Source organism: Dendropsophus ebraccatus, chromosome 2 (assembly GCF_027789765.1).
Source record: "Dendropsophus ebraccatus isolate aDenEbr1 chromosome 2, aDenEbr1.pat, whole genome shotgun sequence".
NCBI classification, from domain to species: domain Eukaryota; kingdom Metazoa; phylum Chordata; class Amphibia; order Anura; family Hylidae; genus Dendropsophus; species Dendropsophus ebraccatus.
In genome coordinates this window covers 218,701,418-218,718,376 of record NC_091455.1, presented here as the reverse complement: position 1 = coordinate 218,718,376, position 16,959 = coordinate 218,701,418, and the positions used below count along the sequence as shown (strand labels likewise).

Genomic DNA, 16,959 nt, shown 5'->3' with positions numbered 1-16,959 from the left:
GGGGGTGTCGCGTCTTATCCCCGGCAGCGCGCGCATCCCAGAGCTCCCTGGGCGCCGGAACCGGAAGTCAGGGCCCAAGGCGCGCAGGGAGTTCTGGGATGCACGCGCTTCCAGGGATAAGATGCGACACCCCCGGCAGCCGTGCAGCAGCCGGGGTAAGATGGAGCCGGACTCTTGTGATCGCAAGCAAAACAATGCTTGCGGTCAGGGCCGGCCTTTGGGGTGTGCGACCTGTGCAATTGCACAGGGCGCATCAGTCCTGGCCAGCTAGGGGGCGCAGAGTTTACTGGGGACCCAGTAAATTACTGTTCCTAGTATGTCCGGTAAGCTCCGCCCCCTGTATACAAGCCCCGCCCCCGGCGCAGACCGCGAGTGGGACACTGGGTGCAGAATCTTCATTATCCTGCTGGGAAGCATCAGGTTAGGAGAGGGAGATAGAGGGAGTGGGCCTAAAGTGAGGATAGCCTAGAGGGAGTGGGCCTAAAGTGGGGATAGCCTAGAGGGAGTGGGCCTAAAGTGGGGATAGCCTAGAGGGAGTGGGCCTAAAGTGGGGATAGCCTAGAGGGAGTGGGCCTAAAGTGGGGATAGCCTAGAGGGAGTGGGCCTAAAGTGGGGATAGCCTAGAGGGAGTGGGCCTAAAGTGGGGATAGCCTAGAGGGAGTGGGCCTAAAGTGGGGATAGCCTAGGGACAGCAGCAGCCACATCCCACCGACAGGGGAGTCTCATATATACAGGGGACGGGAGCCCCCCACACACCGACAGGGGAGTCTCATATATACAGGGGACGGGAGCCCCCCCACACACCGACAGGGGAGTCTCATATATACAGGGGGACGGGAGCCCCCCCCACACCGACCGAGGAGTCTCATATATACAGGGGGCCGGGAGCCCCCCCACACCGACCGAGGAGTCTCATATATACAGGGGCCGGGAGCCCCCCACACACAGACAGGAGAGTCTCATATATACAGGGGCCGGGAGCCCCCCACACACAGACAGAGGAGTCTCATATATACAGGGGACGGGAGCCCCCCACACCGACAGGGGAGTCTCATATATACAGGGGCCGGGAGCCCCCCACACCGACAGGGGAGTCTCATATATACAGGGGCCGGGAGCCCCCCACACACCGACAGGGGAGTCTCATATATACAGGGGCCGGGAGCCCCCCACACACCGACAGGGGAGTCTCATATATACAGGGGCCGGGAGCCCCCCACACCGACAGGGGAGTCTCATATATACAGGGGCCGGGAGCCCCCCACACACCGACAGGGGAGTCTCATATATACAGGGGCCGGGAGCCCCCCACACCGACAGGGGAGTCTCATATATACAGGGGCCGGGAGCCCCCCACACCGACAGGGGAGTCTCATATATACAGGGGCCGGGAGCCCCCCACACCGACAGGGGAGTCTCATATATACAGGGGCCGGGAGCCCCCACACCGACAGGGGAGTCTCATATATACAGGGGCCGGGAGCCCCCCACACACCGACAGGGGAGTCTCATATATACAGGGGCCGGGAGCCCCCCCCCCACACACCGACCGAGGAGTCTCATATATACAGGGGCCGGGAGCCCCCCCACACACCGACAGAGGAGTCTTATATATACAGGGGGCCGGGAGCCTCAGGGGCGGCCGTCAGTAGACCGATCCAGCTATTTCCGTGTTTGGAGGCTCCACGGACCCCTCCTCTGTATATACTACTTGTATAGGGGGCGATCACCGGGACTCTTATAGGAGGAGGCGTCACTGATCTCACTGATCGATGCGTTTTATTGGTATATATATCCTGCGTACCTGTACCATGTGATATGGGGGGGTCTCTGTGTGTCCTCCACTATATGTATAGTGTGATATGGGGGGACAGTATGGGGGTCTCTGTGTATCCTCCACTATATGTATAGTGTGATATGGGGATACAGTATGGGGGTCTCTGTGTGTCCCCCAGTATATGTATAGTGTGATATGAGGGGACAGTATGGGGGTCTCTGTGTGTCCCCCAGTATATGTATAGTGTGATATGGGGATACAGTATGGGGGGTCTCTGTGTGTCCCCCAGTATATGTATAGTGTGATATGAGGGGACAGTATGGGGGTCTCTGTGTGTCCCCCAGTATATGTATAGTGTGATATGGGGATACAGTATGGGGGTCTCTGTGTATCCCCCAGTATATGTATAGTGTGATATGAGGGGACAGTATGGGGGTCTCTGTGTATCCCCCAGTATATGTATAGTGTGATATGAGGGGACAGTATGGGGGTCTCTGTGTATCCCCCAGTATATGTATAGTGTGATATGAGGGGACAGTATGGGGGTCTCTGTGTATCCTCCACTATATGTATAGTGTGATATGGGGGGACAGTATGGGGGTCTCTGTGTATCCTCCACTATATGTATAGTGTGATATGGGGATACAGTATGGGGGTCTCTGTGTGTCCCCCAGTATATGTATAGTGTGATATGGGGATACAGTATGGGGGTCTCTCTGTATCCCCCAGTATATGTATAGTGTGATATGAGGGGACAGTATGGGGGTCTCTGTGTATCCCCCAGTATATGTATAGTGTGATATGGGGGGACAGTACCGGGGTCTCGGTGGGGCTGGGGGCTGAGGATACAGAGAGGCCAGAAGGCTGCAGAGCAGGACACAACGTCCCGGGGCCCCAGTGTTTACCAGTCACAGGGCACGGACCCCCGCTGCTCCCGCCGTCCTTTCATGTACAGCAGGGAATGTGCGACACAGGACGGGGCCGTGCACAGCACTGATCACATGACACACTCCTCACATTAACCGCAGTGACCTGAGGAGCGAGCGAGGACATTATATATTATATATATATATATATATACATACACACAACACACATACAGTATATATATATTACATGTATGTGTATGGTGGTGTATATACACCCAAGCAAATGTCCCCATAAGAAATCACTGATCTGCAGACAATTGGTTCCACCCACCAAATATACTGATTATTATTCTGAACAACATGTAGAAGAGATGAAACAATGAGAAGCTGCTGGATATGTGATATATAAGTTACTGTACAGTATAGCAGCATGTGGTATATAATGTATAGTAACTGTATAACCCTGATAACACAGCAGCTGGATATGTGATATATAAGTTACTGTACAGTATAGCAGCATGTGGTATATAATGTATAGTAACTGTATAACCCTGATAACACAGCAGCTGGATATGTGATATATAAGTTACTGTACAGTATAGCAGCATGTGGTGTATATTGTATAGTAACTGTATAACCCTGATAACACAGCAGCTGGATATGTGATATAAGTTACTGTACAGTATAGCAATCAGCATGTGGTATATAATGTATAGTAACTGTATAACCCTGATAACACAGCAGCTGGATATGTGATATATAAGTTACTGTACAGTATAGCAGCATGTGGTATATAATGTATAGTAACTGTATAACCCTGATAACACAGCAGCTGGATATGTGATATATAAGTTACTGTACAGTATAGCAATCAGCATGTGGTATATAATGTATAGTAACTGTATAACCCTGATAACACAGCAGCTGGATATGTGATATATAAGTTACTGTACAGTATAGCAGCATGTGGTGTATAATGTATAGTAACTGTATAACCCTGATAACACAGCAGCTGGATATGTGATATATAAGTTACTGTACAGTATAGTATCATGTGGTATATAATGTATAGTAACTGTATAACCCTGATAACACAGCAGCTGCTGGATATGTGATATATAAGTTACTGTACAGTATAGCAGCATGTGGTATATAATGTATAGTAACTGTATAACCCTGATAGCACAGCAGCTGGATATGTGATATATAAGTTACTGTACAGTATAGCAGCATGTGGTATATAATGTATAGTAACTGTATAACCCTGATAGCACAGCAGCTGGATATGTGATATATAAGTTACTGTACAGTATAGCAATCAGCATGTGGTGTATAATGTATAGTAACTGTATAACCCTGATAACACAGCAGCTGGATATGTGATATTATAAGTTACTGTACAGTATAGCAGCATGTGGTATATAATGTATAGTAACTGTATAACCCTGATAACACTGCAGCTGGATATGTGATATTATAAGTTACTGTACAGTATAGCAGCATGTGGTATATAATGTATAGTAACTGTATAACCCTGATAACACAGCAGCAGCTGAATCTGTGATATATAAGTTACTGTACAGTATAGCAATCAGCATGTGGTATATAATGTATAGTAATTGTATAACCCTGATAACACAGCAGCTGGATATGTGATATATAAGTTACTGTACAGTATAGCAATCAGCATGTGGTATATAATGTATAGTAACTGTATAACCCTGATAACACAGCAGCAGCTGGATATGTGATATATAAGTTACTGTACAGTATAGCAGCATGTGGTATATAATGTATAGTAACTGTATAACCCTGATAACACAGCAGCAGCTGGATATGTGATATATAAGTTACTGTACAGTATAGCAGCATGTGGTGTATAATGTATAGTAACTGTATAACCCTGATAACACAGCAGCTGGATATGTGATATATAAGTTACTGTACAGTATAGCAGCATGTCGTATATAATGTATAGTAACTGTATAACCCTGATAACACTGCAGCAGCTGGATATGTGATATATAAGTTACTGTACAGTATAGCAGCATGTGGTATATAATGTATAGTAACTGTATAACCCTGATAACACAGCAGCTGGATATGTGATATATAAGTTACTGTACAGTATAGCAATCAGCATGTGGTATATAATGTATAGTAACTGTATAACCCTGATAACACAGCAGCAGCTGGATATGTGATATATAAGTTACTGTACAGTATAGCAGCATGTGGTGTATAATGTATAGTAACTGTATAACCCTGATAACACAGCAGCTGGATATGTGATATATAAGTTACTGTACAGTATAGCAGCATGTGGTGTATATTGTATAGTAACTGTATAACCCTGATAACACAGCAGCTGGATATGTGATATATAAGTTACTGTACAGTATAGCAATCAGCATGTGGTATATAATGTATAGTAACTGTATAACCCTGATAACACAGCAGCTGGATATGTGATATATAAGTTACTGTACAGTAGAGCAGCATGTGGTATATAATGTATAGTAACTGTATAACCCTGATAACACAGCAGCTGGATATGTGATATATAAGTTACTGTACAGTATAGCAATCAGCATGTGGTATATAATGTATAGTAACTGTATAACCCTGATAACACAGCAGCTGGATATGTGATATATAAGTTACTGTACAGTATAGCAGCATGTGGTGTATAATGTATAGTAACTGTATAACCCTGATAACACAGCAGCTGGATATGTGATATATAAGTTACTGTACAGTATAGTATCATGTGGTATATAATGTATAGTAACTGTATAACCCTGATAACACAGCAGCTGCTGGATATGTGATATATAAGTTACTGTACAGTATAGCAGCATGTGGTATATAATGTATAGTAACTGTATAACCCTGATAGCACAGCAGCTGGATATGTGATATATAAGTTACTGTACAGTATAGCAGCATGTGGTATATAATGTATAGTAACTGTATAACCCTGATAGCACAGCAGCTGGATATGTGATATATAAGTTACTGTACAGTATAGCAATCAGCATGTGGTGTATAATGTATAGTAACTGTATAACCCTGATAACACAGCAGCTGGATATGTGATATTATAAGTTACTGTACAGTATAGCAGCATGTGGTATATAATGTATAGTAACTGTATAACCCTGATAACACTGCAGCTGGATATGTGATATTATAAGTTACTGTACAGTATAGCAGCATGTGGTATATAATGTATAGTAACTGTATAACCCTGATAACACAGCAGCAGCTGAATCTGTGATATATAAGTTACTGTACAGTATAGCAATCAGCATGTGGTATATAATGTATAGTAATTGTATAACCCTGATAACACAGCAGCTGGATATGTGATATATAAGTTACTGTACAGTATAGCAATCAGCATGTGGTATATAATGTATAGTAACTGTATAACCCTGATAACACAGCAGCAGCTGGATATGTGATATATAAGTTACTGTACAGTATAGCAGCATGTGGTATATAATGTATAGTAACTGTATAACCCTGATAACACAGCAGCAGCTGGATATGTGATATATAAGTTACTGTACAGTATAGCAGCATGTGGTGTATAATATATAGTAACTGTATAACCCTGATAACACAGCAGCTGGATATGTGATATATAAGTTACTGTACAGTATAGCAGCATGTGGTATATAATGTATAGTAACTGTATAACCCTGATAACACTGCAGCAGCTGGATATGTGATATATAAGTTACTGTACAGTATAGCAGCATCAGGGCTCCAGACTAAAAAAATTTACCTGGGAGCCATTGGCTCCTAACCTGAAAAATTTAGGCCCCAAATAGAATATTTGGTCGCCAACATTTTAAACCATGTAAAATTAATGTTATGTTAAATGAAACTTACTGTGTGCAGAGGCCGCGGCAGCCTCCTCCTCCTCCTCATCCTCCTCCCCCTCCTCCTTTAGATTCTCTCTTTTCTTAGTTTGAAAATGTTCAACATGGAAACTTGCAACCTGACAACCACATACAGTCTGACAACCATATCCAGTCTGACAACCATATACCCGCCTGCTGCCGGTGTGTTCCCTCAGCCAGCTGCCATCTTACCGGCAATGATCTACTATATATATATATATAGCCCCCGGCAGCCGATGACATATAGCCCCTGTGGCAATGTATATGGGAAGTGGTACTGTGCAGTGTATATACATACAGATACTGAGGGAAGTGGTACTGTGCAGTGTATATACATCCAGACACTGAGGGAAGTGGTACTGTGCAGTGTATATACATCCAGACACTGAGGGAAGTGGTACTGTGCAGTGTATATACATCCAGACACTGAGGGAAGTGGTACTGTGCAGTGTATATACATCCAGACACTGAGGGAAGTGGTACTGTGCAGTGTATATACATCCAGACACTGAGGGAAGTGGTACTGTGCAGTGTATATACATCCAGATACTGAGGGAAGTGGTACTGTGCAGTGTATATACATACAGACACTGAGGGAAGTGGTACTGTGCAATGTATATGCATACAGACACTGAGGGAAGTGGTACTGTGCAGTCTATACATACAGACACTGAGGGAAGTGGTACTGTGCAGTGTATATACATACAGACACTGAGGGAAGTGGTACTGTGCAGTGTATATACACACACACACTGAGGGAAGTGGTACTGTGCAGTGTATATACACACACACACTGAGGGAAGTGGTACTGTGCAGTGTATATATACAGACACTGAGGGAAGTGGTACTGTGCAGTGTATATACATACAGACACTGAGGGAAGAGGGAAGTGGTACTGTGCAGTGTATATACATACAGACACTGAGGGAAGTGGTACTGTGCAGTCTATACATACAGACACTGAGGGAAGTGGTACTGTGCAATGTATATACATACAGACACTGAGGGAAGTGGTACTGTGCAGTGTATATACATCCAGACACTGAGGGAAGTGGTACTGTGCAGTGTATATACATCCAGACACTGAGGGAAGTGGTACTGTGCAGTGTATATACATCCAGACACTGAGGGAAGTGGTACTGTGCAGTGTATATATACATACAGACACTGAGGGAAGTGGTACTGTGCAGTGTATATACATACAGACACTGAGGGAAGTGGTACTGTGCAGTCTATATATATACAGACACTGAGGGAAGTGGTACTGTGCAGTGTATACATACAGACACTGAGGGAAGTGGTACTGTGCAGTGTATATACATACAGACACTGAGGGAAGTGGTACTGTGCAGTGTATATACATCCAGACACTGAGGGAAGAGGGAAGTGGTACTGTGCAGTGTATATACATCCAGACACTGAGGGAAGTGGTACTGTGCAGTGTATATACATCCAGACACTGAGGGAAGTGGTACTGTGCAGTGTATATATACAGACACTGAGGGAAGTGGTACTGTGCAGTGTATATATACAGACACTGAGGGAAGTGGTACTGTGCAGTGTATATATACAGACACTGAGGGAAGTGGTACTGTGCAGTGTATATACATACAGACACTGAGGGAAGTGGTACTGTGCAGTGTATATATACAGACACTGAGGGAAGTGGTACTGTGCAGTGTATATATACAGACACTGAGGGAAGAGGGAAGTGGTACTGTGCAGTGTATATACATACAGACACTGAGGGAAGTGGTACTGTGCAGTGTATATACATGCAGACACTGAGGGAAGTGGTACTGTGCAGTGTATACATACAGACACTGAGGGAAGTGGTACTGTGCAGTCTATATATACAGACACTGAGGGAAGTGGTACTGTGCAGTGTATATACATCCAGACACTGAGGGAAGTGGTACTGTGCAGTGTATATACATCCAGACACTGAGGGAAGTGGTACTGTGCAGTGTATATACATCCAGACACTGAGGGAAGTGGTACTGTGCAGTGTATATACATCCAGACACTGAGGGAAGTGGTACTGTGCAGTGTATATATACAGACACTGAGGGAAGTGGTACTGTGCAGTGTATATATACAGACACTGAGGGAAGTGGTACTGTGCAGTGTATATATACAGACACTGAGGGAAGTGGTACTGTGCAGTGTATATACATACAGACACTGAGGGAAGTGGTACTGTGCAGTGTATATATACAGACACTGAGGGAAGTGGTACTGTGCAGTGTATATATACAGACACTGAGGGAAGAGGGAAGTGGTACTGTGCAGTGTATATACATACAGACACTGAGGGAAGTGGTACTGTGCAGTGTATATACATGCAGACACTGAGGGAAGTGGTACTGTGCAGTGTATACATACAGACACTGAGGGAAGTGGTACTGTGCAGTCTATATATACAGACACTGAGGGAAGTGGTACTGTGCAGTGTATATACATCCAGACACTGAGGGAAGTGGTACTGTGCAGTGTATATACATCCAGACACTGAGGGAAGTGGTACTGTGCAGTGTATATACATCCAGACACTGAGGGAAGTGGTACTGTGCAGTGTATATACATCCAGACACTGAGGGAAGTGGTACTGTGCAGTGTATATACATCCAGACACTGAGGGAAGTGGTACTGTGCAGTGTATATACATCCAGACACTGAGGGAAGTGGTACTGTGCAGTGTATATACATACAGACACTGAGGGAAGTGGTACTGTGCAGTCTATATATATACAGACACTGAGGGAAGTGGTACTGTGCAGTGTATATACATCCAGACACACTGAGGGAAGTGGTACTGTGCAGTGTATATACATACAGACACTGAGGGAAGTGGTACTGTGCAGTGTATATATACAGACACTGAGGGAAGTGGTACTGTGCAGTGTATATATACAGACACTGAGGGAAGTGGTACTGTGCAGTGTATATACATCCAGACACTGAGGGAAGTGGTACTGTGCAGTGTATATACATCCAGACACTGAGGGGAGTGGTACTGTGCAGTGTATATACATACAGACACTGAGGGAAGTGGTACTGTGCAGTGTATATACATACAGACACTGAGGGAAGTGGTACTGTGCAGTGTATATACATACAGACACTGAGGGAAGTGGTACTGTGCAGTCTATATATACAGACACTGAGGGAAGTGGTACTGTGCAGTGTATACATACCCCCCCCCTCGCACCCCACACGCACTGACTACCGCCCCTGGCCGCCATCACAACAGACACACTACCAATCCCCCGCCCAGGCTGCGGTCCCCCCACACACATTAGTGGCCGGCCGCCACCCCTGCCGTCCCTCCGGTTGTACTCACCCACTATCTAAGCTTGGTGCCGCTGGGGTGAACTTGAAGAACCGCGGCGCCGGGTGAGGAGAGGCGGGAGAGAGGCGCTGGAGGAGTGTGGCTGGATGACGTCACTAGAGAAGCGTGTCCCCGCACACGTCATCCATCACGTCCGTCATTCATTGGACGGACGGCCGCAGAGGCGCCACGTGATTCGGCGCAGCGTGCGGAAGGCGGAAGTCCTTAAAGAGACAGCGCGCCGCCGGGGCCAGTCGCAAATGGCGCCCAGATGAATAAATCTGGGCGCCATTTGCAAGATGTCAGTCGCATTGGCGACCATTTTGGTCGCCATCTGGAGCCCTGAGCATGTGGTATATAATGTATAGTAACTGTATAACCCTGATAACACAGCAGCAGCAGCTTGTAGGTACAGGATGGAGCTGCAGATCCCCATAATGCAGTAGTGTAGTATAACAGCCTAGAATAGAGAATCAGGGCAGCTGTCAGAGGTCTATGTGGTCACATGACAGCAATGGGGAAGGAGGTGTGTTCAGCCTGGACCAATCAGGAGTGACAGAGACTGCAGGGAGCAGGAAGGAATGAGCAGGACAGATGTGGGCAGATACATGCAGCGCTCTGTCCGGGGAGGGAGGGGTTACAGCTATGGAGAGATTACCCCCCCCCCACACACAGTCCTGTCCCCTGATGTAAGCCCCAGCCTGACATGGATCTGCTATGATTTAGAAGGTGAGGGAGACTTCCTGGGTCAGAGTACAGGGCTGTAGACCCCGCTATGTAGACCATGCCCCTCCCCCACAGTACAGGGAGCTCTTACACCAAGTTACTATTTTGAAAAACTGTGAGCTCTTAAACCAAGGTACTACTGTATGTGTATGGTGGTGTGTAATATATATATATATATATATATATATATACACATACATATACACACACAGTTCAGCTCCTGTTTCTCCATCCTGTGTTTCTTGTAGAGTAGTGTGGGCAGTGATGGGACCAGCAGGGCGAGGGTTACTGGCACGGATGTTCTAGTGTTACAGACTCATTGTCACAGATTCATTTCCATGTAGTCATCCTGTACAGGACGGAGGAAGAGGAAGAACACAGAGAGGGTGAGCGGCAGTGGAAGAGATGAGTATCACCTTCCCGTAAATCACATGTTCACGAGCGGCCAGAGAGCCCATCATCTATAGGAGAAGTGCCATCACCCAGACACCAGAGAGCCCATCATGTATAGGAGACGTGCCATCACCCGGACACCAGAGAGCCCATCATGTATAGGAGACGTGCCATCACCCAGACACCAGAGAGCCCATCATGTATAGGAGACGTGCCATCACCCAGACACCAGAGAGCCCATCATGTATAGGAGACGTGCCATCACCCGGACACCAGAGAGCCCATCATGTATAGGAGACGTGCCATCACCCAGACACCAGAGAGCCCATCATGTATAGGAGACGTGCCATCACCCAGACACCAGAGAGCCCATCATGTATAGGAGACGTGCCATCACCCAGACACCAGAGAGCCCATCATGTATAGGAGACGTGCCATCACCCAGACACCAGAGAGCCCATCATGTATAGGAGAAGTGCCATCACCCAGACACCAGAGAGCCCATCATGTATAGGAGACGTGCCATCACCCAGACACCAGAGAGCCCATCATCTATAGGAGAGGTGCCATCACCCAGACACCAGGGAGCCCATCATGTATAGGAGACGTGCCATCACCCAGACACCAGAGAGCCCATCATGTATAGGAGACGTGCCATCACCCAGACACCAGAGAGCCCATCATCTATAGGAGACGTGCCATCACCCGGACACCAGAGAGCCCATCATGTATAGGAGACGTGCCATCACCCAGACACCAGAGAGCCCATCATGTATAGGAGAAGTGCCATCACCCAGACACCAGAGAGCCCATCATGTAAAGGAGACGTGCCATCACCCAGACACCAGAGAGCCCATCATGTATAGGAGAAGTGCCATCACCCAGACACCAGAGAGCCCATCATGTATAGGAGACGTGCCATCACCCAGACACCAGGGAGCCCATCATGTATAGGAGAAGTGCCATCACCCAGACACCAGGGAGCCCATCATGTATAGGAGAGGTGCCATCACCCAGACACCAGAGAGCCCATCATGTATAGGAGACGTGCCATCACCCGGACACCAGAGAGCCCATCATGTATAGGAGACGTGCCATCACCCAGACACCAGAGAGCCCATCATGTATAGGAGAAGTGCCATCACCCAGACACCAGAGAGCCCATCATCTATAGGAGAAGTGCCATCACCCAGACACCAGAGAGCCCATCATGTATAGGAAACGTGCCATCACCCAGACACCAGAGAGCCCATCATGTATAGGAGACGTGTCATCACCCAGACACCAGAGAGCCCATCATGTATAGGAGACGTGCCATCACCCAGACACCAGAGAGCCCATCATCTATAGGAGAGGTGCCATCACCCAGACACCAGACACCAGAGAGCCCATCATGTATAGGAGAAGTGCCATCACCCAGACACCAGAGAGCCCATCATGTATAGGAGAAGTGCCATCACCCAGACACCAGAGAGCCCATCATGTATAGGAGACGTGCCATCACCCAGACACCAGAGAGCCCATCATCTATAGGAGAGGTGCCATCACCCAGACACCAGAGAGCCCATCATGTATAGGAGACGTGCCATCACCCAGACACCAGAGAGCCCATCATGTATAGGAGACGTGCCATCACCCAGACACCAGAGAGCCCATCATGTATAGGAGACGTGCCATCACCCAGACACCAGAGAGCCCATCATGTATAGGAGACGTGCCATCACCCAGACACCAGAGAGCCCATCATCTATAGGAGACGTGCCATCACCCAGACACCAGGGAGCCCATCATGTATAGGAGAAGTGCCATCACCCAGACACCAGGGAGCCCATCATGTATAGGAGAGGTGCCATCACCCAGACACCAGAGAGCCCATCATGTATAGGAGACGTGCCATCACCCAGACACCAGAGAGCCCATCATGTATAGGAGACGTGCCATCACCCAGACACCAGACACCAGAGAGCCCATCATGTATAGGAGACGTGCCATCACCCAGACACCAGAGAGCCCATCATGTATAGGAGACGTGCCATCACCCAGACACCAGAGAGCCCATCATCTATAGGAGACGTGCCATCACCCGGACACCAGGGAGCCCATCATGTATAGGAGACGTGCCATCACCCAGACACCAGAGAGCCCATCATCTATAGGAGAGGTGCCATCACCCAGACACCAGACACCAGAGAGCCCATCATGTATAGGAGACGTGCCATCACCCGGACACCAGAGAGCCCATCATGTATAGGAGACGTGCCATCACCCAGACACCAGGGAGCCCATCATGTATAGGAGACGTGCCATCACCCAGACACCAGAGAGCCCATCATCTATAGGAGAAGTGCCATCACCCAGACACCAGGGAGCCCATCATGTATAGGAGACGTGCCATCACCCAGACACCAGAGAGCCCATCATGTATAGGAGACGTGCCATCACCCAGACACCAGAGAGCCCATCATGTATAGGAGAGGTGCCATCACCCAGACACCAGAGAGCCCATCATGTATAGGAGAGGTGCCATCACCCAGACACCAGAGAGCCCATCATCTATAGGAGAAGTGCCATCACCCAGACAGCAGAGAGCCCATCATGTATAGGAGACGTGCCATCACCCAGACACCAGGGAGCCCATCATGTATAGGAGACGTGCCATCACCCAGACACCAGAGAGCCCATCATGTATAGGAGAAGTGCCATCACCCAGACACCAGGGAGCCCATCATGTATAGGAGAGGTGCCATCACCCAGACACCAGAGAGCCCATCATGTATAGGAGAGGTGCCATCACCCAGACACCAGAGAGCCCATCATGTATAGGAGACGTGCCATCACCCAGACAGCAGAGAGCCCATCATCTATAGGAGAAGTGCCATCACCCAGACACCAGGGAGCCCATCATGTATAGGAGACGTGCCATCACCCAGACACCAGAGAGCCCATCATCTATAGGAGACGTGCCATCACCCGGACACCAGAGAGCCCATCATGTATAGGAGAAGTGCCATCACCCAGACACCAGAGAGCCCATCATGTATAGGAGACGTGCCATCACCCAGACAGCAGAGAGCCCATCATGTATAGGAGAAGTGCCATCACCCAGACACCAGGGAGCCCATCATGTATAGGAGACGTGCCATCACCCAGACACCAGAGAGCCCATCATGTATAGGAGACGTGCCATCACCCAGACACCAGAGAGCCCATCATGTATAGGAGAAGTGCCATCACCCAGACACCAGAGAGCCCATCATCTATAGGAGAAGTGCCATCACCCAGACACCAGGGAGCCCATCATGTATAGGAGACGTGCCATCACCCAGACACCAGAGAGCCCATCATGTATAGGAGACGTGCCATCACCCAGACAGCAGAGAGCCCATCATGTATAGGAGAAGTGCCATCACCCAGACACCAGAGAGCCCATCATGTATAGGAGACGTGCCATCACCCAGACACCAGAGAGCCCATCATCTATAGGAGACGTGCCATCACCCGGACACCAGGGAGCCCATCATGTATAGGAGACGTGCCATCACCCAGACACCAGAGAGCCCATCATCTATAGGAGACGTGCCATCACCCAGACACCAGAGAGCCCATCATGTATAGGAGACGTGCCATCACCCAGACACCAGAGAGCCCATCATGTATAGGAGACGTGCCATCACCCAGACACCAGAGAGCCCATCATCTATAGGAGACGTGCCATCACCCAGACACCAGAGAGCCCATCATGTATAGGAGACGTGCCATCACCCGGACACCAGAGAGCCCATCATGTATAGGAGACGTGCCATCACCCAGACACCAGAGAGCCCATCATGTATAGGAGACGTGCCATCACCCAGACACCAGAGAGCCCATCATGTATAGGAGACGTGCCATCACCCAGACACCAGAGAGCCCATCATGTATAGGAGACGTGCCATCACCCAGACACCAGAGAGCCCATCATGTATAGGAGACGGCCATCACCCAGACACCAGAGAGCCCATCATGTATAGGAGACGTGCCATCACCCAGACACCAGAGAGCCCATCATGTATAGGAGACGTGCCATCACCCAGACACCAGAGAGCCCATCATCTATAGGAGACGTGCCATCACCCAGACACCAGAGAGCCCATCATCTATAGGAATAAGTACAGACAATGCTCCATGGTGCAGAAATACCACATGAAAGGGAAGCAGTCAGGATAAAGGAGGACTCCCTCACCTGGTGGAGTTGTGCAGATTAGAGTCCGGTGTGTGTGGGACTACGGGACACAACCATAGACCTGTGGACCCACAACAGGGAGAAACTGCAAATACTCTTCCTCAGGTGTATCAGACCACAGAGCCAAAACAGAGAGGAGGAACAGCAGCCCAGCGAGGCACGGACAAACATGGAAGATGCTGAAAGCATCATACGTGTCCCTAAGTGTGATATCAGGACAGCACAAACATGGCGGTGGTATACAGCATCATACATGTACTGGGGTGTTATATGGCAGTGTAAGGACAGGTGTGGACCCACTGTCACCTACCAGTAAAGGTGGCGGCCGGCCCGGCATAGAGACGCTGAACAGGCCAGAGTAGCAGCACGAAGAAGGAGGAGTCGCTGGTCAGCAGCAGGTAATGTAGCAGAGCTGGAACAGTGCAGGTCACACACAGGTTGCAGGCGGCTGCATCCTCAGCACAGACACTGTATGGAGAATGGTGGTAGTAGTATGGCCCAGGCACAGGTGAGCAGGTGAAGCAGTCTTAAATAGGTGAGGCCAGAAGTGGACAGGTGGAGGCCAGATTAGAGGGGTGCTCCAGCAGCCTCTAGAGGGCAGACCAGGAACTGCAGCCATGGTGGAAGCAGCAAGAGAGTCACCAGCAGAGGAAGGTGGAGGCAGACGCCGCAGAGAACTCGTTCACCGGCATTACAGGCATATGGCTTGAACCCTACCTAGTAGTGCCGCCTTTGGCAGGTATCACAGCTTGTAAACACTTTTATAGCAGCTGGGGGTCTCCTCAATTCCTCCATGATTTTCTGTGAGATTCCGGGTGTCCTCCATGCTCTTCTGTGAGGTTCCGGGGCGTCCTCCATGCTCTTCTGTGAGGTTCCGGGGCGTCTTCCATGCTCTTCTGTGAGGTTCTGGGACATCCTCCATGCTCTGTGAGATTCCAGGGTGTCCTCCATGCTCTGTGAGATTCCGGGGCGTCCTCCATGCTCTTCTGTGAGATTCCGGGGCGTCCTCCATGCTCTTCTGTGAGGTTCTGGGACATCCTCCATGCTCTGTGAGATTCCAGGGTGTCCTCCATGCTCTGTGAGATTCCGGGGCGTCCTCCATGCTCTTCTGTGAGATTCCGGGGCGTCCTCCATGCTCTTCTGTGAGGTTCCGGGGCGTCCTCCATGCTCTTCTGTAAGGTTCCGGGACGTCCTCCATGCTCTTCTGTGAGGTTCTGGGACATCCTCCATGCTCTTCTGTGAGGTTCTGGGACGTCCTCCATGCTCTGTGAGATTCCAGGGTGTCCTCCATGCTCTGTGAGATTCCGGGGCGTCCTCAATGCTCTTCTGTGAGGCTCCGGGACGTCCTCCATGCTGTGTGAGATTCCGAGGCGTCCTCCATGCTCTGTGAGATTCCAGGACGTCCTCCATGCTCTGTGAGATTCCAGGACGTCCTCCATGCTCTTCTGTGAGATTCCAGGACGTCCTCCATGCTCTTCTGTGAGATTCCAGGACGTCCTCCATGCTCTTCTGTGAGATTCCAGGACGTCCTCCATGCTCTTCTGTGAGATTCCAGGACGTCCTCCATGCTCTGTGAGGCTCCGGGACGTCCTCCATGCTGTGTGAGATTCCGAGGCGTCCTCCATGCTCTGTGAGATTCCAGGACGTCCTCCATGCTCTTCTGTGAGGTTCCGGGACGTCCTCCATGCTCTTCTGTGAGGTTCCGGGGCGTCCTCCATGCTCTTCTGTGA

The 16,959-nt window shown here is 48.9% G+C and overlaps 1 protein-coding gene across 1 annotated transcript in view; it reads right to left on the bottom strand.

The window, feature by feature from the left end:
* SLC4A2 (solute carrier family 4 member 2) overlaps positions 1–15,996 on the bottom strand; it is a 129,301-nt gene extending 113,305 nt beyond the window's left edge. The window contains exon 1 of the mRNA XM_069959565.1: positions 15,540–15,996. The gene's annotated coding sequence lies outside the window, so the exon portion shown is untranslated. The remainder of the gene's footprint in view (positions 1–15,539) is intronic.
* Positions 15,997–16,959: the final 963 nt, after the last annotated feature.